The sequence below is a fragment of the Arachis ipaensis genome, chromosome B04 (assembly GCF_000816755.2).
Source record: "Arachis ipaensis cultivar K30076 chromosome B04, Araip1.1, whole genome shotgun sequence".
Taxonomy (NCBI): domain Eukaryota; kingdom Viridiplantae; phylum Streptophyta; class Magnoliopsida; order Fabales; family Fabaceae; genus Arachis; species Arachis ipaensis.
Genome location: NC_029788.2, coordinates 72,907,147 through 72,930,470, shown reverse-complemented (window position 1 = coordinate 72,930,470; position 23,324 = coordinate 72,907,147).

Below are 23,324 nucleotides of genomic sequence, written 5' to 3'. Positions count from 1 at the left end.
TTAGTTTTCATGATTTAGATTTAGTTTAGAGAGAGATTCTCTCTCTCTTTAGGATTAGGATTTAGGACTTCTCTCTTTAGGAGTAACTCTCAATCCCAGGTTTTAATATTCCTTTACTTTAAGCTCCCGTTTTACTTTTATTCATTGCTTCAGTTGCTTGTTTACTTTTATAATTGAATTTATGAATGCTCCCATGTTACAGATTACTATTTTGAATTAATGTTACTTGAGGTATTTTAGTTTAATATCGCATTCTTTTATTTATTAGTTACAAGTATTCCCAATCTGAAGACATTTTTATTCCAGAAGATTTATTTTCCCCCCTTTTTGGTCTTGGTTAAGAAATCAGTAACTCTGGAGTTATCAAACTCAACATGCTTGACAATTGTTATCTTTGTTAATTTGAGCTTCAATAATCCCAATCTTTTCTTAGGAAATAAATAGGATTCGAAAAGGGGTTTGTTACTTGTGACGAAAGGGGTTAACATCGAAAAGGGGTTAACAATTTAAAAAGGGGTTTGTTACTTGTGACACCCAAAACGTTTGTACGAAGGGATTTCTGTTGGTTTAGAAACTATATTTGCAACGCGACTATTTTTATAAAATTCTTTACCACCATAAAATCCTAACGTCAAAATGGCGCCGTTGCCGGGGAACTGCAATCATGTGCCTTATTATTGGTTATTTTAAATATTTTTCTTTTTACTTGTTTAGTTCTCTTTCTTTCTCCCCTCTTTATTTCTTTTAGATACTATGTATTCTCACCCCTTTCGCTTTGAGTTTGGTTCTAATGTTGTTGAAAGGAATGAAAGTTATAACAGGAACATGCATCAAGGTCAGAGTAATCAAAGATGGTTGGAGCCAAGAGGATGTGATCAACCTTCTAGGCAACAACACCCTCCAAGATATCATGGACAAAGACCGTTTAACAATGCATATCAAGCAAATAGACATGGTGGACAATCTTGTATTTACCAATAAGCCCTACCCTGTGCTTATAGGCCATCCTCTCAACGCAACTTTATACCACCACACTCACAAGCTCCTTTTCACCATCCACCACCGTATGATCCTCATCTCCCCCAGTTCCAATCCAGTCACTCCCAAACACCACCACTTCCCTCTGTGCCGTATCCAAGTCTATCACCCCGAGAATCAGAAGTTCGCCTCAAGGAAACAGTAAATCAACTTCAAACAACCCTTCATCAACTGGAGCAGGCAGTAAAGCAATTAGCTTCTAAACGTTCGAGCGTTCAAGGACCAACCACTGCCCCATGTGGACAATCTAATGAAGAGCGTAGCATGAAGGAGATACTAGAAATGCCAGTGGACAAGATAGAGAATGAGTTCGTATTAGAACAAGTAGAAGAAGCTGTCATTGTACAAGAAGAAGAGTTGGTTGAAGATCTAGGAGATGCTGAACCTCCATGGGAATCCAGAGTTTAGGAGAACTCCGTCAAGGATGTTACAGTTGATGCTAAGGAGGATATTGCACAATCCCCAAGGGAAATTATTTATGAAGAATCAGACAGAATAATCCAAGAAGCAAATTCTCTTGATGATGATAGTCACAAGTCAAGTTTTCTTAGTGATGAACTTGCATCCGCAAGTGAATTCTTTGAGATCAAAGTATCTTCCCCAAGTGAATACGAAGATGATGCGGAGGTAGATCTCTCTCAACCTCCAATATATGACTCGAGTGATGAGGAAGACATAGAAGACTTTGACCAGGGTGATGATGCATTTGAAGACCCTTGCAAAGAAGTGGAGGAATTCACAGAAGATTACCAGGGAGCAGAACTTACGGAACCACTGGAAACACCTATCCCAAGGCCATTACCACCTAATACAAGCTTCAAGTGGGTGCAATCCTTAACTTTTAACTTTACTTTTCACTTGAATATGGTTTGCTTGAAACAGATGGCCAGCTTAGAGCTCTCTGCGGCTTTAAGAGTAAGAGGGAAATGGCTCGTGCTCAGAGCTGGTGCACAAGGTTCAATAAGGTTCCACGCTTCAACTTGAAGTGCACGGACTGGTATCATGTTCAATCGAATGGATCACGGAAAACGTTTGGTTACCATGGTGAGAATCTACTTTCTAAACCGCCCGGATGGAAACATGTAGATCAAGACGGAGGCAGATCTAAAAACAAGGCTTGGGATCCTGGAATCTATTCTGACATTCGTCACCCCGGGAGCCTGACAATCTGTTTGAAGCTGTTCAGAAGCTTTACAGGCCTAGTTTGGGACCCCAGAGGCTATTGGCATTCCAGGAGGCTATTGGCATTCCAAGCATTGGTGGAGATTTCTGGATGAATTTAAACACAAGCCACCATAACAGGAAGCCCTTCCAATGTCCAACTTAAGGACTTTAATTAAAAGTGCTAGGTGGGAGACAACCCACCATGGTATGATCGTTCCTTTTACACTTTTAATTTTATTTAGTTTTGTTTTTGAGTTTTATTTTATTTTATTAGACCTAGGATCATGCATAGCATTCACATTAATCATTGCATTCTGCATTTTTCATGCGTAAAAAAAAAAGGGTGCGCGACGCGACCGCATCACCCATGCGATCGCATCAAATGGCGAACTACACTTCCCACGCGACCGCGTCATCTACGCGGCCGCGTGACCTGGAAATCAGCGTAAGGATCCAACGTCTAGAACGTTGGGCTGGAATCGTGCGGCCATTGTGCGTCTAGCACAAAATGGCCCACGCAATCGCATGCCCCATGCGATCGCGTCACTTGCACACAATCAATCCCACGCGACCGCGTGAGCGACGCGACCGCGTCACATGGATTGCACGAACACCCCCAAGGAGACAGAGAGTTGCGCTGAAACGACGCTGGATTCATGCGTTTAGCACAAATTCCAGCGACGCGATCGCATGCCCCATGCGATCGCGTCATTTACTCTTTTTGCCCTCCGCGCGATCGCGTCATCCACGCGATCGCGTCCACAACACGCAATCCCTTTTATCCGTTCGTAGTTTATTCTTATTTTTCCGTTTATGTTCATGTTTAGGCTAGTTAGATATACATGTTGTAGTGGATTTTAGGTTGTTAGGTATCCTAGGATGTGGTTAGTGGATTTAGGTCTGTTTACTTGCACTGTTCATGTTTCTATTTTATCAAATTTGCAAATCTGTTGTTGCTGTGATCTTGTTCATATGCTGTATTTCTTGTATATTGCTGCTCTTTACACTGAATTTTCATGTTTATATTCATTATATGTAACTGCAGCTTGATTTTTTTAATTCATATGAACTGTTTAATTGCTGTTTATTTTTCGGAAAATCCAATTTTAGCCGAAATGCTGCCCAAATTTTTATAAATCTTTTTTACTTTCATTCATGTTTTGGTTTTGGAATCTTGAACTCTGTTTTCCTCTGCTTTAACCAAACCATTCATGAATGCCAGGGCATGCATTCTTATCCTCTTTGATTTCCTGATTCCTAAACTGCAATTTTGATGTTTGATTCCTATTTTTGCTTTCTTTATCTCTATTTGAATCATCATCAAACTGTTTTACTTGTTTGAATATGAGTTACCTATAGCTTCTACCTGTGATTACTTGTTACTTGGACTATTTTCATTATGCCTCTTACTTTAACCCATTTTTCACTAACTCACTAATTTTAACTCTAACCAACCTAACCTTTTCAAAACTTCTTTTTTTTTTTTTTTTGCTTTTCTTTCACTTTCTTTTAACATTCTAACCACGGCATGATTTTAATCTTTCTATTTAACATGCATTCAATTACATTTTGGATTGTGAACACTTCTTTTCCAATTTTTCACTCCTATACAATCCTAAATGCACATTTTACTTAACTCATATTTATTATCCTATTGCTCCTTTGCCACTTTGTGTTTTCTTTGATTATTTGCCTATTTTCTTTCCTATTTTTATTACATCCTGGTTTTCTGTTTTTCAGGATGTCAGATTCCCAGAGAAAGGGAAAAGGCAAGGCCACTACTGGCAAAAAGGAGAAGCCTCCATGTATATCATCGACCTCATGCAAGATGCCTCCTTGCAGAAGAAAGCCTTTACCCCGCAGGAGAAGGCCGACCAGCTACTTCTCGCCAATGACCCAGTAAAGTTTGCAAACCGATACTGTGAGCTAAAGTATCCGGTGTTTGCAAACTCCAGGAAGCTATACCTGGAGCGAACTTTGAAGATCCCAGAAGAACTCCAGCAATATACCTCTGATCAAATCAAACAAAGAGCTTGGTTCTTTCTGGAGAGACCTCTGACTGAGGTTAATGCATCTTGGGTTAGGGAATTCTACTGCAACTACTTCAAAACTTCCCTAGATGCAGTGAACCTCAGAGGGAAGCAGATTCTGGTTACTGAGGAGGCAATAGAAGAAGTTCTGAAGCTTCTGCCTAGGACTGATCAGATAGATGGCTATCAGAAAGCTGAGGAGGATATGCGCTTTATGCATTTTGACTGGGAAGCAGTCAAGGCCCGGATTGCCCTTGACCCGTCAGTTCCTTGGATCATGGGTCAGAACATTATAGTAAACTCTTGTTGTAAGTATAGTTACTAAACTAAACAATCAACCTTTTCTTACAAACGTTTTGGTTGTCACAAGTAACAAACCCCTTAAAATTGATAACCGAGTATTTAACCTCGGGTCGTCTTCTGAAGGAACTGCAGGGAAGTATGTTCTTATTATTGGTTATGGAGATTATAAATTGGGGTTTCAAAAATGAGGAACAAGTAACTTGATGGCGGGTAAATTAAATGGCAATTAAAATAAATAAATAACTGCAAAGCAAACTTTTGGCAAGGTATGAGAAATTGGAAGTCCAGACTTAGTTATTCTTATCAACAACAATGAAAGTTGAATCTTAATTCCACTTAGTCAACCTTTGCTAAAGTAAAGGAAAGTTAAGGGACTAATTAGTTTGATCTTCGAATCCTATTTATTTCCTAAGAAAAGGTTGGGATTATTGAAGCTCAGTTCAATTAGCAAAGATAACAGTTATCAATTATGTTGAGATAAGATAACTCCTGAGTTACTAATTTCTTAACCAAGACCAAAAGAGGAAAAAGTCAATTTGCTGGAATAAAAATGCCTTCGGATGTAAAGCAACAATAGCATAAATAAGAGAGATCAATATTAAACTGAAATACCTCAAATAACATTAATAAAAGAGTAATCTGTAACATGAAAGGATTCATAAAGTAGCTTGCAAAGGTAAATAAAAGGAATATTGAACCTGATCAAAAGAGATAATCCTCAAGGTGAATAAAAATCCTAAAGAGGGAGGAGAGAACCTCCCTCAAAACTCAACCTAAATCATGGAAAGTAAAAATTGGCGAGCTCCCCCTGAATGGATGCATTCCCTCACTTCATAACCTCTAGTCTATGCCTTCTGGGCATGGATTTGGGCCAAAAAGGGCCTCAGAATTCGCTGGGAGCATCTTCTGCAATTTCTGGTGCGTGGCCTCTATCACGCGTTCACGTGGGTCACGCGGTCGCGTCATTCGGAGCTTTTCTTGTCACGTGGTCACGTCAGTCATGCGACCGCGTCATATTCGTTCTGCTTAAGGCGCACGGTCGCGTCAGTCATGCGGCCGCGTCGCTGTTGATTCGTGCTTGGCACGCGATCGCGTCGTCCATGCGATCGCGTGGATGCCAGTTTCTTCAAAAGCTCCGTTTTGTGCTTTCTTTCCATTTTTGTATGTTTTCTTTCCATCATTTAAGTCATTCCTACCTTAGAAGATCTGAAAACTACTCAACACACTAATCACGGCATCGAATGGAATTAAAGGTGATTAAAATAATTAAATTAAAAGCATAGGAAACATGTTTTTCACAAACATCACATAATAAGGAAGGGAAAGTAAAACCATGCAATTAACATGAATAAGTGGGTGAAGGATTGAATAAATCACTCAAATTAAGCACAAAATATATCATAAAATATGGGTTTATCAACCTCCTCACATTTAAACAATAGCATGTCCTCATTCTAAATCCAAGGTGATAAGTAAGGTTAAAGTGATGGAATGTCATGCAATGCAATCTAATCTAAATGCAACTACCTAAATGCATCATGCAATTCTAATTTATTCACTTATATATAAAGCTTACAGGTAGTTAAATTAATTCACATTCTCAAGGAGTCATATATGTAGCCAAGCCTTAGATAATCAATAAGCACTTTTACAATTGAGATGAGAGAAAAAGCATTTTATGAACTCGCAAGACAATTAGATAATTCAAACAGAGATAAATGTTAATGAGCTATTGAACCCTCACTGGATTTGTGTTTACTCTCTAGTCACTCAGTGTTTATTGGGTTAATCACTCTATTCCTCTTTTTATTCTTCCTTTCTATAACTTTGTTCTTCATCTAACCAATCAACAATTATAGAATACAGTCATACCAAAAATTATGAGGACTTTAATTAAGGTTGTAATGGGGCCAAGGTAAAGGTAAGGATATATGTATAAGGCTAAGTGAGCTAATAAGTGAATCCTTAATTATACTAGGATCTCACCTAATATACATACTTAGTAAAACAAAACTTCTTTACCTATTTTCCCATATTTTTCCCACTTTTGGATGTTACATGCTCATGTTTCAACTTTTGTTATTATTCCATGTGCATTGCGTTTATTTTTGCATTTGGGGAATTCCTTTGTATCCCCTTTATTAAATACTGAAAAATAACTTTTTTTTAATGCACATGGTATTTTAATCACTTTAATTTCTGATGAGCATGCTTCCCAAAATTTCTTAATTTGAGTTATTTTATTCCTTTCAAATTTTCTACCTTTTGTTTTTATCATCCATGTTCCCAATAGGTTTCCCACATTTTAAACTATTTATAATTTTCTATCTTAAGCTAACCAAGGATTCAACTTGGGATTTTTTTTTGTTTTTCTGCTTAAGGCTAGTAGTGTGGCTAATAGAATAAAAGGGATTTAAAGGTTCAAGGGGGTTAACAAGGGTGATGTAAAAGGTAGGCTATTTTGGGATAAGTGAGCAAAAATCAAATAATGGCCACAATCACTCTTTTGGTATGTATCTATATTCTATATTCTATATTCTATAATTGGACATATAGATTAAAACAAAGTAAAGAATACCATAATATAAAAAAAGGTAGAAACACACAGGAATAAAAATTATGGTTTGAATTTAACCATACAATTAAGCTCAAAACTCACAGGCTATGTGTTCTCTAGATCAAAAATCATTTATCACTTATGTATGTCATGCAGGTTTAGTTAAAAATTCACATTATTCTCAATGTAAAACTTATATTGAATGGCTTTAAAGTTCTAGTGTTTCTCCTTGATGAAGTGTTGTTAACTTAACTTCATGATGTAATGCTATATATACAAGGTTTATGGATTTAAATCTGTTATGTTCAAGTTCCTAGCTTACTTCCTTTTTATATTTTCAATTTAAACTAAGCTATCTTATGATAAAAAGGGTAAACTATACTAATTAATCCACTAATAAGTTAGAATTGCAAAAAGTGGCTAAAATATGAACTAAAAATGCAAAATGCAGAAATAGAGTAAAAATACATGAAAGTAGCAATGTATAAGTACTCAGAAAATAAAAAAAATAAAAATAAAGAAAAAATACAGAAAAATAATACACCAGAGATGGTGACCTCCCCACACTTAAAATGTAGCATCGTCCCCGATGCTCACTCAAGCAGGGTGTGAAGGGGTCTCATCACTGGAAGGGATGGTAGCTGGTGTCTCTTTGGTGGCTGGCTGAATGTCCAGCTGCTGAAGAGGAGGGACTGTCTGAATGGGGATCTTAGGATCTGCTGCCTGGATCTGCTGGGGTGTTGCCTGCTGGGTGTCTGCCTACTCTGCCTCTCCCTGGGGATGGGTCTCTGCCTCGGGCGCATCCGCCTCCTCCTCAGATGCCTCGGATGGTGTGTCAGGCTCGGAGGGGATGTCGCCGGATCGTATCATCAGCTTCAGGTGCTCATAGCGTCGCTTGTTGCGACGCTGCATCTGGTCAAGTCGTCGAAACAAGCGGTGCATCAGATGATAGACAGGCTCTGTGGCAGGTGGAGGTGCAGTGGTGGTGGCAGGGGTAGGTGGTGCAGCAGTGGAGGAAGATGGACCGGCAGATGGTGTAGCTGTATCATCAGTTGTGGCAGTCAGGAATGAAGGTCTGTAGCCCAAGGCCAGGAAGTTCCTACTGTGCGGGATAAGCTTCTTGCATTCTGCAACAGGTGGCCTCTCATCAGCATCCTCCCATGGCACATCAGCTCGACGGACCAGCTGTGTAACTAGATAGGGAAAGGGAAGAGTTCCTCGGATGTGGACCCTGGCCATATAGTGCCGGATAAAGCGTGGCAGGTACAGGTCCTTGCCCTCCATCACACACCAAAGGAGGGTGATCATAGCGACTGGTATCTCAGTCTTGTGAGTACTCGGCATAATGTAGTTGCTGAATATCTGATGCCATAGCCGAGCCTCATCGTTCAGGTAAATCCGCTTGATCCCTTTGGGCATGGTGGTGTTCTGACCATGATCTAAGGAACTGACGGGTCAAGGGCAATCCGGGCCTTGACTGCATCCCAGTCAAAACGCATATAGCGCATATCCTCCTCAGCTTTTTGATAGCCATCTGTCTGATCAGTCTTAGGCAGAAGCTTCAGAACCTCTTCTATTGCCTCCTCAGTAACCAGAATCTGCTTCCCCTGAGATTCACTGCATCTAGGGAAGTTTTGAATTAGTTGCAGTAGAATTCGCTAACCCAAGATGCATTAACCTCAGTCAGAGGTCTCTCCAGAAAGAACCAGCCTCGTTATTTGATCTGATCAGAGGTGTATTGCTGGAGTTCTTCTGGGATCTTCAAAGTCCGCTCCAGGTATAGGTTCCTGGAGTTTGCAAACACCGGATACTTCAGCTCACTGTATCGGTTTGCAAACTTTACTTGGTAAATGGCAGGAAGTAGCTGGTCGGCCTTCTCCTGCGAGGTAAAGGCTTTCTCCCGCAAGGAGGCATCATGCATGAGGTCGATGATAGACACGGAGGCTTCACCTCTTTTCCTTTTGCCAGTAGTGACCTTGCCTTTTCCCCTTCTCTGGGAATCTGACATCCTGAAAAATAGAAAACTAGGATATAATAAAAATAAGAAAGCAAATAGGCAAATAATCAAAGAAAACACAAATTGGCAAAGGAGCAATAGGATAATGAATATGAGTTAAGTAAAATGTGCAGTTAGGATTGTATATGAGTGAAAAGTCTGAAAAGAGAAATCACAATCCAAAATGTAATTGAATGCAAGTTAAATGGAAAAATTAACATCATGCCTTGGTTAGAATGTTAAAAGAAAGTGAAAGAAAAGCAATAAAAGAAGTTTTGAAAAGGTTAGGTTGGTTAGAGTTAAAATCAGTGAGTTAGTGAAAATTGGGTTAAAGTAAGAGGCATAAGAAAAATAGTCCAAGTAACAAGTAATCACAGGTAGAAGCTATAGGTAACTCATATTCAAACAAGTAAAACAGTTTGATGATGATTCAAATAGAGATAAAGAAAGCAAAAATAGGAATCAAACATCAAAATTGCGATTTATGAACCAGGAGATCAAAGAAAATAAGAATGCGTGCCTAAGCATTCATGAATTGGTTTGGTGAAATTATAGGAAAGCACAGTTGAAAATGCCAAAACCAAGACATGAACAGAAATATTTCACAGAAATTTGGGCAGCGTTCTGGCTAAAATAGGACTTTCCCGAAAAATAAACAGCAATCAAGCAGTTCACATGAATCCAAATTAAAGCTTGCAATTACATATACGGAAAATAAACATGAAAGTTCAATGTAAAGAGCAGCAAATGCAGGAAAGTACAACATATGAACATGAACACAGCAACAGCAGAATTGCAGATTTGATAAAACAGAAACAAGAACAGTGCAAATAAACAGACCTAAATCCACTAACCACATCCTAGGCTACCTAACAACCTAAAATTCACTACAACATGCATATCTAACTATCCTAACATGAACATAAACGGAAAAATAAGAATAAACTACGAACAGATAAAAGGGATTGTGTGTTGCGGAACCTGGAAGGCCGAATAATGGGGAAAGGCAGAAAGGTGGCTGGGCGTGGTGGGGGGGTGTGTCGCGACTGATGGGGTTTCACGTAACTGGGGGGGGTTATATTTTGAATCCACGCGGTCGCGTGGCTGGAACGAAAAAGGTGGTTGACTGAAGAACTGAAGATTGATGGTTTAGAAGTTATAATAAACTCTCGTTGTAAGTATAGTTACTAAACCAAGCAATCAACCTTTCTTACAAACGTTTTGGGTGTCACAAGTAACAAACCCCTTATAAATTGTTAACCGAGTATTCAAACCTCGGGTCGTCCTCTCAAGGAACTGCAAGGAAGTATGTTCTAATTATTGGCTATAAAGGTTGTAATCGGGGTTTAGAAGGTGAGAAGCTAGTGATTTAAATGACAAGTAAAGTAGATGGAAATTAAAATAAATAAATACTGTAAAGCAACTTTCAGCAAGGTAAGAGAAATTGGAAGTCCAACTTAATTATCTCTCTCAACAATAATGAAAGTTGAATCTAAATTCGACTTAGTTAACCTTTACTAAAGCAAAGGAAAGTCAAGGGACTAATTAATTTGACCTTCGAATCCTAATTATTTCCTAAGAAAAGCAATAATCACTAATTCAAATAATAATCTGTAATATAGAATAATACATAAGCCAATTGGGCAACATCTGTAGATACGAATAAAAGCATTAAAGTAAAAGTAGCATAGAAACATAAATTAAAGTAAATATTAAACCTGGATCGAGAGTCACTCTTAAAAACTAAGAGAAGTCCTAAATCCTAATCCTGATCCTAATCCTAAGAGAGAAGGGAGAGAATCTCCCTCTCAAAACTAAATCTAAATCATGGAAAGTACTAAAAATGCGAGCTCCCTTTGAATGGATGCATTCCCCCACTTTATAGCCTCTAATCTGTGTTTTTCGAGCCGAAAACTGGGTCAAAAACAGCCCAGAAATCGCTCCCTGCGTATTCTGGTACATTCAGGTCGCGGACAAGTGACGCGGAGGCGTCGGCCACGCGGCCGAGCGGATTGAAGTTCGCAGATGTGACGCGTCCGCGTCGATCACACGTTCGCGTTGCCTAGCGTCAGGGAAACTATGGCATATTATATATCAAATCGAAGCCCCAGACGTTAGCCTTCCAACACAACTGGAACCACGTTGTTTGGATCTCTGCAGCTAAAGTTATAGCCACGGGCACGCCTCCAGCCACGCTCCAGCGTGACTCTCTGTTCGTTTTTATTTTCTCCCCTCTACTTGCGACGCGGACGCGGCGCTGATGCGGTCGCGTCGCGTGGCATTTTTCTTTTTTTTTTTTATATATGCAATTATGTAGTATGCAATATGCAGTGCTAATGTAGATGCTATGAAAACTTCCATGTTTAATGAAAATAAAATAAAATAAAAATAAACAACACAAAATAAAATTGAAAAAGAACGATCATATCGTGATGGGTTGTCTCCCACCTAGCACTTTTAGTTAAAGTCCTTAAGTTGGACATTGGAGGAGCTTCCTGCTATGGCGGCTTATGTTTAAATTCGTCCAAAAATCTCCACCAGTTCTTGGAATGCCAATAGCCTCCGGGATCCCAAACTAGGCATGCAAAGCTTCTGAACAGCTTCAAACAGATTGTTAGGCTCCCGGGGTGACAAACGTCAGAATAAACTCCAGGATCCCAAGCCTTGCTTTTAAATCTGCCTCCGTTTTGATCTACATGTCTCCATCTGGGCAGTTTAAAGAGTAGAATCTCACCATGGTGACCAAACGTTCTCTGTGATCCATGCAATTGAGCATGATACCAATCCGTGTACTTCAAGGTGAAGCGTGGAACCTTATTGAACCTTGTGCACCAACTCTGAGTACAAGCCATTTCCTTCTTACTCTTAAAGCTGCAAAGAGCTCTAAGCTGGCCATCTGTTTCAAGCAAACCATATTCAAGTGAATAAGTAAAGTTATAGGTTAAGGATTGTACCCACTTGAAGCTTGTATTAGGTGGTAATGGCCTTGGGATTGGTGTTTTCGGTGGTCCTGTAAGTTCTACTCCCTTGTGCTCTTCTGTGAATTCCTCCACTTCCTTGCAAGGTTTTTCGAATGCATCTGAGTCCTGGTCAAAGTCTTCTATGTCTTCCTCATCACTCGAGTCATAGATTGGAGGTTGAGAGAAATCTACCTCTGCATCATCTTCGTATTCATTTGGGGAAGATTCTTCGATCTCAGAGAATTCACTTGCGAATGCAAGTTCATCACTAAGAGAGCTAGACTTGTGACTCTCATCATCAAGGGAATTTGTGTCCTGGGTTTTTCCGTCTGATTCTTCATAAACAACTTGCCTTGGGGGTTGTGTACTATCCTCCTTAGCATCAACTGTAACGTCCTTGATGGAGTTCTCCTCAGTTCTGGATTCCCATGGAGATTCAGCATCTCCTAGATCTTCAACCAACTCTTCTTCTTGAACAATGACAGCTTCTTCTACTTGTTCTAGTACAAATTCATGCTCTGTCTTGTCCACTGGAGTTTCTGGTATCTCCTTCATGCTACGTTCTTCGTTAGACTGTTCACATGGGGCTGTGGCTGATCCTTGTGTATTTGAGCACATAGAAACCCATTGAATTACTGCTTGCTCCAGTTGTCGAATGGTTGTTTGAAGTTTATTTACTGTTTCCTTTAGGTGAACCTCTGCTTCTCGGGTTGCCGGACTTGGACATGATACAAAGGAAAGTGGTGGTGATTGGGGGTGATAGGATTGGTACTGGGGTAAGGAAGGATCATATGGTGGCGAATGGTGAAGAGAAGCTTGTGAGTGTGGTGGTTCGAGGTTATGTTAGAACTGCAAGGAAGTATGTTCTTATTATTGGCTATAAAGGTTGTAATCGGGGTTTAGAAGGTGAGAAGCTAGTGATTTAAATGACAAGTAAAGTAGATGGCAATTAAAATAAATAAATACTGTAAAGCAACTTTCGGCAAGGTAAGAGAAATCGGAAATCCAATTTAATTATCTCACTTAACAATAATGAAAGTTGAATCTAAATTCCACTTAGTTAACCTTTACTAAAGCAAAGGAAAGTCAAGGGACTAATTAGTTTGACCTTCGAATCCTAATTATTTCCTAAGAAAAGGTTGGGATTATTGAAGTTCAGTTCAATTAGCAAGATAACGATTATCAATTATGCTGAGTTTAATAATGTTGAGTTTCTGATTTCTTAACCAATACTAAAAAGGGAAAAAGTAAAATTGCTGGAATAAAAATGTTCTTAAATGGGAAGCAATAATATTCTTAAATTAAAGAGACAATAATAAACTGAAATACCTCAATTATCACTATTTCAAATAATAATCTGTAACATAGAATAATTCATAAGCCAATTGGGCAACATCTGTAGATACGAATAAAAGCACTAAAGTAAAAGTAGCATAGAAACATAAATTAAAGTAAATATTAAACCTGGATCGAGAGTCACTCTTAAAAACTAAGAGAAGTCCTAAATCCTAATCCTAATCCTAATCCTAAGAGAGAAGGGAGAGAATCTCCCTCTCAAAACTAAATCTAAATCATGGAAAGTACTAAAAATGCGACCTCCCTTTGAATGGATGCATTCCCCCACTTTATAGCCTCTAATCTTTGTTTTCCGGGCCAAAAACTGGGTTAAAAACATCCCATAAATCGCTCTCTGCGTATTCTGGTACGTTCAGGTCGCGGACAAGTGACGCGGAGGCGTCGTCTACGCAGCCGCGCGGATTGAAGTTCGCAGATGTGACGCGTCCGCGTGGATCACGCGTTCGCGTCACTTAGCGTCAGAGAAACTATGACATATTATATATCAAATCGAAGCCCCGGACGTTAGCTTTCCAACGCAACTAGAACCGTGTCGTTTGGACCCTTGTAGCTAAAGTTATAGCCGTTTGAGTACGAAGAGGTCAGGCTAGACAGCTTAGCAGTTTCTCCAACTTCTTGTATTCCTTCCACTTTTGCATGCTTCCTTTCCATCCTCTGAGCCATTCCTGCCCTGTAATCTCTGAAAACACTTAACACACATATGAAGGCATCTAATGGTTATAAGAGAGGATTAATAATAAGCAAATATAAGATCAAAGAAGCATGTTTTCAATCATAGCACGAAACCAGGAAGGAAAATGTAAAACATGCAAATAGTATGAATAAGTGGGTAAAGAGTTGATAAAATCTACTCAATTGAGTACAAGATAAACCATAAAATAGTGGTTTATCATTGACGTGATCGCGTGGATGACGCAATCGCGCGGAGGGCAAAAAGAGTAAATGACGCGATCACATGGGCAGGCGATCGCATCGCTGGAATTTGTGCTAAACGCACGAATCCAGTGTCGTTTCAGCGCAACTCTATGTCTCCTTGGGGGTGTTCGTGCAATCCATGCGACGCGGTCGCGTCGCTCACGTGGTCGCGTGGATTTGTATTGTGCGAGTGACGCGATCACATGGGGCATGCGATCGCATGGGCCATTTTGTGCTAGACGCACAATGGCCGCACGATTCCAGCCTAACTTTCTGGAGGTTGGATGTTTACGCCAATCTCCAGGTCACGCGGCCACGTGGATGACGCGGTCGCGTAGGAAGTGTAGTTCGCCATTTGACGCGATCGCATGAGTGATGCGGTCGCTTCGCGCACCCCCCTTTTTTTTATATGCAGAATGCGGAATGCAATATGCAGAATGCAGTGCTTCATGTGAATGCTATGCATGATTCCAGGTTCAATAAAAATAAAATAAAATTCAAAAACAAACGAAACTAAATAAAATTAAAATTGCAAAAGGAATGATCATACCATGGTGGGTTGTCTCCCACCTAGCACTTTTAGTTAAAGTCCTTAAGTTGGACATTGGAGGAGCTTCCTGTTATGGCGGCTTATGCTTAAATTCATCCAAAAATCTCCACCAATGCTTGGAATGCCAATAGCCTCCGGGGTCCCAAACTAGGCATGTAAAGCTTCTGAGCAGCTTCAAATAGAGTCTCAGGCTCCCGAGGTGATGAATATCAGAATATTTTCCAGGATCCCAAACCATGTTTTTAAATCCGCCTCCGTCTTGATTTCCATGTTTCCATCCGGGCGGTTTAAAAAGTAAATTCTCACCATGGTAACCAAACATTTTTCGGGATCCATTCGATTGATTTTGATGCCAATCCGTGCACTTCGAGTTGAAGCGTGGAACCTTATTGAACCTTGTGCACCAGCTCTGAGCACGAGCCATTTCGTTCTTACTCTTAAAGCCATAGAGAGCTCTAAGCTGCCATTTGTTTCAAGCAAACTGTATTCAAGTGAAAAAGTAAAGTTAAAGGTTAAGGATTGTACCCACTTGAAGCTTGTATTAGGTGGTAATGGCCCTGGGATAGGTGTTTCCAGTGGTTCTGTAAGTTCTACTCCTAGGTAATCTTCTATGAATTCCTCCACTTCTTTGCAAGGATCTTCAAATGCATCATCACCCTGGTCAAAGTCTTCTATGTCTTCCTCATCACTTGAGTCATAGATTGGAGGTTGAGAGAAATCTACCTCTGCATCATCCTCGTATTCATTTGGGGAAGATTCGTCGATCTCAGAGAACTCACTTGCAGATGCAAGTTCATTACTAAGAGAACTTGACTTGTGACTATCATCATCAAGAGAATTTGTTTCTTGGATTATTCCGTCTGATTCTTCATAAAAGACTTGCCTTGGGGATTGTGCATTGTCCTCCTTAGCATTAACTATAATGTCCTTGACGGATTTCTCCTCAGCTCTGGATTTCCATGGAGGTTCTGCGTCTCCTAGATCTTCAACCAACTCTTCTTCTTGTACAATGACAGCTTCTTCTACTTGCTCTAGTACGAATTCATGCTCTGTCTTGTCCACTGGAGTTTCTAGTGTTTTCTTCATGCTACGCTCTTCATCAGATTGTCCACATGGGGCTGTAGTTGGTCCTTGAATGTTCGCGCGTCTAGAAGCTAATTGAATTACTGCTTGCTCCAGTTGTCGAATGGTTGTTTGAAGTTTATTTACTGTTGCCTTGAGGTGAACCTCTGATTCTCTGGGTGATAGATTTGGACATGAAACATAGGGAAGTGGTGGTGCTTGGGAGTGATTGGATTGAAACTGGGGTGGGAAAGGATCATACGGTGGCGAATGAAGAAAAAAAGCTTGTGAGTGTGGTGGTTCGAGGTTATGTTGAGAGGATGGTCTATAGGCACGGGGTGGGGCTTGTTGGTAGTTACAAGGTTGTCCACCATATCTATCAGCTGGGTATGCATTGTAGAATGGATTCCTGCTGTAACTTCTATTTCCTTCAACAAAGTTAGAGCCAAACTCAAAGCGAGAAGGGTGAGAATTCATGGTAGCAAATAAAAATAAAAAGGAAAAAAGAAAAATAAATAAACAAGCAAAAAAAAAAATATTTACAATAACCAATAAGAAGGCACACGTTAGCAGTTCCCACGCAACGGCGCCATTTTGAAAGAGCTGAAGATTGATGGTTTAGAAGTTATGATAAATACTCATTGCAAGTATAGTTACTAAACCAAGCAATCAACCTTTCTTACAAACGTTTTGGTTGTCACAAGTAACAAACCCCTTAAAATTGATAACCGAGTATTTAACCTCGGGTCGTCTTCTCAAGGAACTGCAGGGAAGTATGTTCTTATTATTGGTTATGGAGATTATAAATTGGGGTTTCAAAAATGAGGAACAAGTAACTTGATGGCGGGTAAATTAAATGGCAATTAAAATAAATAAATAACTGCAAAGCAAAATTTTGGCAAGGTATGAGAAATTGGAAGTCCAGACTTAGTTATTCTTATCAACAACAATGAAAGTTGAATCTTAATTCCACTTAGTCAACCTTTGCTAAAGTAAAGGAAACTCAAGGGACTAATTAGTTTGATCTTCAAATCTTATTTGTTTCCTAAGAAAAGGTTGGGATTATTGAAGCTCAGTTCAATTAGCCAAGATAACAGTTATCAATTATGTTGAAATAAGATAACTCCTGAGTTACTGATTTCTTAACCAAGACCAAAAGAGGAAAAAGTCAATTTGCTGGAATAAAAAGGCCTTCGGATGTAAAGCAACAATAGCATAAATAAGAGAGATCAATATTAAACTGAAATACCTCAAATAACATTAATAAAAGAGTAATCTGTAACATGAAAGGATTCATAAAGTAGCTTGCAAAGGTAAATAAAAGGATTATTGAACCTGATCAAAAGAGATAATCCTCAAGGTGAATAAAAATTCTAAATCTAAATCCTAATCCTAAAGAGAGAGGAGAGAACCTCACTCAAAACTAAACCTAAATCATGGAAAGTAAAAATTGGCGAGCTCCCCCTGAATGGATGCATTCCCTCACTTTATAACCTCTGGTCTATGCCTTCTGGGCTTGGATTTGGGCCAAAAAGGGCCTCAAAATTCGCTGGGAGCGTCTTCTGCAATTTCTGGTGCGTGGCCTCTTTCACGCGTCCGCGTGGGTCACACGGTCGCGTCATTCGGAGCTTTTCTTGTCACGCGGTTGCGTCAGTCATGCGACCGTGTCATATTCGTTCTGCTTAAGGCGCGCGGTCGCGTCATTCATGCGGCCGCGTCGCTGTTGATTCACGCTTGGCACGCGATCGCGTCGTCCATGCGATCGTGTGGATGCCAGTTTCTTCAGAAGCTCCGTTTTGTGCTTTCCTTCCATTTTTGTATGTTTCCTTTCCATCCTTTAAGTCATTCCTACCTTAGAAGATCTGAAAACTACTCAACACACTAATCACGGCATCGAATGGAATTAAAGGTGATTAAAATAATTAAATTAAAAGCATAGGAAACATGTTTTTCACATACATCACATAATAAGGAAGGGAAAGTAAAACCATGTAATTAACATGAATAAGTGGTTGAAGGATTGAATAAATCACTCAAATTAAGCACAAAATATATCATAAAATATGGGTTTATCAACCTCCCCACACTTAAACAATAGCATGTCCTCATGCTAAGTCCAAGGTAATAAGTAAGGTTAAAGTGATGGAATGTCATGCAATGCAATCTAATCTAAATGCAACTACCTAAATGCATCATGCAATTCTAATTTATTCACTCATATATAAAGCTTACAGGTAGTTAAATTAATTCACATTCTCAAGGAGTCATATATGTAGCCAAGCCTTAGATAATCAATAAGCACTTTTACAATTGAGATGGGAGAAAAAGCATTTTATGAACTCGCAAGACAATTAGATAATTCAAATAGAGATAAATGTTAATGAGCTATTGAACCCTCACTGGATTTGTGTTTACTCTCTAGTCACTCAGTGTTTATTGGGTTAATCACTCTATTCCTCTTTTTATTCTTCCTTTCTATAACTTTGTTCTTCATCTAACCAATCAACAATTATAGAATACAGTCATACCAAAATCATGAGGTCTTTAATTAAGGTTGTAATGGGGCCAAGGTAAAGGTAAGGATATATGTATAAGGCTAAGTGAGCTAATAAGTGAATCCTTAATTATACTAAGATCTCACCTAACATACATACTTAGTAAAATAAAACTTCTTTACCTATTTTCCCATATTTTTCCCACTTTTGGATGTTACATGCTCATGTTTCAACTTTTGTTCTTATTCCATGTGCATTGCGTTTATTTTTGCATTTGGGGAATTCCTTTGTATCCCCTTTATTAAATACTGAAAAATAACTTTTTTTTTTAATGCACATGGTATTTTAATCACTTTGATTTCTCATGAGCATGCTTCCCAAAATTTCTTAATTTGAGTTATTTTATTCCTTTCAAATTTTCTACCTTTTGTTTTTATCATCCATGTTCCCAATAGGTTTCCCACATTTTAAACTATTCATAATTTTCTATCATAAGCTAACCAAGGATTCAACTTGGGATTTTTTTTTGTTTTTCTGCTTAAGGCTAGTAGTGTGGCTAATAGAATAAAAGGGATTTAAAGGTTCAAGGGGGTTAACAAGGGTGATGTAAAAGGTAGGCTATTTTGGATAAGTGAGCTAAAATCAAATAATGGCCTCAATCACTCTTTTAGTATGTATCTATATTCTATATTCTATATTCTATAATTGGACATATAGATTAAAACAAAGTAAAAAATACCAGAATATAAAAGAAGGGCGGAACACACAGGAATAAAAATTATGGTTTGAATTTAACCATATAATTAAGCTCAAAACTCACAAGCTATGTATTCTCTAGCTCAAAAATCATTTATCACTTATGTATGTCATGCAGGTTTAGTTGAAAATTCTCATTATTCTCAATGTAAAACTTATATTGAATGGCGTTAAAGTTCTAGTGTTTATCCTTGATGAAGTATTGTTAACTTAACTACATGATGTAATGCTATATATACAAGGTTTAAGGATTTAAATCTGTTATGTTCAAGTTCCTAGCTTACTTCCTTTTTATATTTTCAATTTAAACTAAGCTATCTTATGATAAAAAGGGTAAACTATACTAATTAATCCACTAATAAGTTAGAATTGAAAACTAAACTAAGTGGCTAAAATATGAACTAAAAATGCAAAATGCAGAAATAAAGTAAAAATATATGAAAGTAGCAATGTATAAGTACTCAGAAAATAAAAAAAAATAAAAAAAATGAAAAATACAGAAAAATATCCAAAATAAAAGAAAAAGAGTCTGTAGTGGTTCACCAAAATAATACGCCAGAGATGGCAACCTCCCCACACTTAAAATATAGCATCATCCCCAATGCTCACTCAAGCAGGGTATGAAGGGGTGTCATCACTGGAAGGGATGGTAGCTGTTGTCTTTGTGGTGACTGGCTGAATGTCCGGCTGTTGGAGAGGAGGGACTGTCTGAATGGGGATCTCAGAATCTGCTGCCTGGATCTACTGGGGTGCTGCCTGCTGGGTGTCTGCCTGCTCTGCCTCTCCCTGGGGATGGGTCTCTGCCTCGGGCGCATCCGCCTCCTCCTCAGATGCCTCGGATGGTGTGTCAGGCTCGGAAGAAATGTCACCGGATCGTATCATCAGCTTCAGGTGCTCATAGCATCGCTTGTTGCGACGCTCCATCTGGTCAAGTCGTCGAAACAAGCAGTGCACCAGATGATAGACAGGCTCTGTGGCAGGTGGAGGTGCAGTGGTGGTGGCAAAGGTAGGTGGTGCAGCAGTAGAGGAAGATAGACCGGCAGATGGTGTAGCTGTATCATCAGCAGTGGCAGTCAGGAATGGAGGTCTGTAGCCCAAGGCCAGGAAGTTCCTGCTGTGCGGGATAAGCTTCTTGCATTCTGCAGCAGGTGGCCTCTCATCAGCATCCTCCCATGGCACGTCAGCTCGACGGCCCAGCTATGTAACCAGATAGGGAAAGGGAAGAGTGCCTCGGACGTGGACCCTGGCCATATAGTGCCGGATAAAGCATGGCAGGTACAGGTCCTTGCCCTCCATCACACACCAAAGGAGGGTGATCATAGCGGCTGGTATCTCAGTCTCGTGAGTACTCAGCATAATGTAGTTGCTGAATATCTGATGCCATAGCCGAGCCTCATTGTTCAGGTAAATCCGCTTGATCTCTTTGGGCATGGTGGTGTTCTGACCCATGATCCATGGAACTAACGGGTCAAGGGCAATCCGGGCCTTGACTGCATCCCAATCGAAACGCATATAGCGCATATCCTCCTCAACTTTTTGATAGCCATCTGTCGGATCAGTCTTAGGTAGAAATTTTTGAAAAGAATAAAATAACTCAAAATAAGAAATTTTGGGAAGCATGCTCATGAGAAATCAAAGTGATTAAAAGTTATTTTTCAGTATTTAATAAAAGGGATACAAAATAATTCCCCAAATGCAAAATAAAAGCAATGCACATGGGATAAAAGTAAAAATTGAAACATGAGCATGTAACATCAAGTGACAAGTTCATAAAATGTTTTTTTTTTCTCCCATCTCAATTGTAAAAGTGCTTATTGATTATCTAAGGCTTGGCTATATATACATATATGACTCCTTGAGAATGTGAATTAATTTAACTACCTGTATGCTTTATATGAGTGAATAAATTAGAATTGCATGATGCATTTAGGTAGTTGCATTTAGATTAGATTGCATTGCATGACATTCCATCACTTTAACCTTACTTATTACCTTGGATTTAGCATGAGGACATGCTATTGTTTAAGTGTGGAGAGGTTGATAAACCCATATTTTATGATATATTTTGTGCTTAGTTTGAGTGATTTATTCAATCCTTCACCCACTTATTCATGTTAATTGCATGGTTTTACTTTCCCTTCCTTATTATGTGATGTATGTGAAAAACATGTTTCCTATGCTTTTAAATTAATTATTTTAATTACCTTTAATTCCATTTGATGCCGTGATTAGTGTGTTGAGTAGTTTTTAGATCTTCTAAGGTAGGAATGACTTAAAGGATGGAAAGGAAACATACAAAAATGGAAGGAAAGCACAAAACGGAGCTTCTGAAGAAACTGGCATCCATGCGATCGCATGGGCGACGCGGACGCATGCCAAGCGCAAAGAAGCAGCGACGCGGTTGCATGACTGATGCGACCGTGCGCCTTAAGCAGAACACATATGACGCGGCCGCATGACCGAATGACACGACCGCGTGACCCACGCGGACGCGTGACAGAGGCTACGCACCAGAAATTGCAGAAAACGCTCATAGTGAATTCTGAAGCCCTTTTTGGCCCAAATCCAAGTCCAGAAGGCATAGACCAGAGGTTATGAAGCGAAGGAATGCATCCATTCAGGGAGAGACCACTTTAGTTTAGTTTTCATGATTTAGATTTAGTTTAGAGAGAGATTCTCTCTCTCTTTAGGATTAGGATTTAGGACTTCTCTCTTTAGGAGTAACTCTCAATCCCAGGTTTTAATATTCCTTTACTTTAAGCTCCCCTTTTACTTTTATTCATTGCTTCAGTTGCTTGTTTACTTTTATAATTGAATTTATGAATGCTCCCATGTTACAGATTACTATTTTGAATTAATGTTACTTGAGGTATTTCAGTTTAATATCGCATTCTTTTATTTATTAGTTACAAGTATTCCCAATCTGAAGACATTTTTATTCCAGTAGATTTATTTTCCCCCCTTTTTGGTCTTGGTTAAGAAATCAGTTACTCAGGAGTTATCAAACTCAACATGCTTGACAATTGTTATCTTTGTTAATTTGAGCTTCAATAATCCCAATCTTTTCTTAGGAAATAAATAGGATTCAAAGATCAATTAATTAATCCCTTGACCTTCATTTACTTTAGTAAAGGTTAACAAAGCGGAATTAAGATTTAATTATCATCATCTTTGATAAGGATAGCTAGGATAGGACCTCTAATTTCTCATACCTTGCCAAAAGCTTATTTACAGTCATTTACTTAATTTACTTGCTATTTAAATTACTTGTTCTTCATTTACTTTATTTGTCATTTAAATCACTTGCTTCTCATCCTCTAAACCCCAATTTACAATCTTTATAGCCAATAATAAGAACATACTTCCCTGCAGTTCCTTGAGAAGACGACCCGAGGTTTGAATACTTCGGTTAACAATTTAAAAAGGGGTTTGTTACTTGTGACACCCAAAACGTTTGTACGAAGGGATTTCTGTTGGTTTAGAAACTATATCTACAATGCGACTGTTTTTATAAAATTATTTACCACCATAAAATCCTAACGTCAACCTCTAAGAAACCTGTTCTTAGCAACCTAGGTCACTGGAAGGGTTTTTCTACTAGATCTCTAAGAAACTTGTTCTTAGGAACCTAGGTCACCGGAAGGATTTTTCCTACTAGACCTTCAAAGAACTTGTCCTTGACAACCTAGATTCGAGGGATGAAAACTAAAAGAAACCACCACGCATATCATCTTAGTGTTGGATCCATCAATCTTCTTCATGCAACAAGCGAAGCAAATCACTCACCTCACTTAATCACACACACTAAAAAAAACGTGCTTAAAGCACTAAAAAAAATTTATTCATCAAAAGTTATGCAAATGGTCTCACCAAATGTGTTTAAATAGGCCCCTAACAAACTAGCAAAAAGATAAGATAAGATTTTAAAATTTGAATCAAATTTGATCTTAATGGATTATATCAGATTTAATTTAAATTTAAAATTTCAAAAAATACTACTAAGCAAATCAACTCTAAAAAAATCTTCTAACAAACTCTAACGGCAAAACAAACTAAAAAAGGGGCCTAAAATTTGAAATATAATGATAAATTATGCCTCCCACTTGAATTTGAAAAGTATTATTGGGTTTTATGCTGTCCTG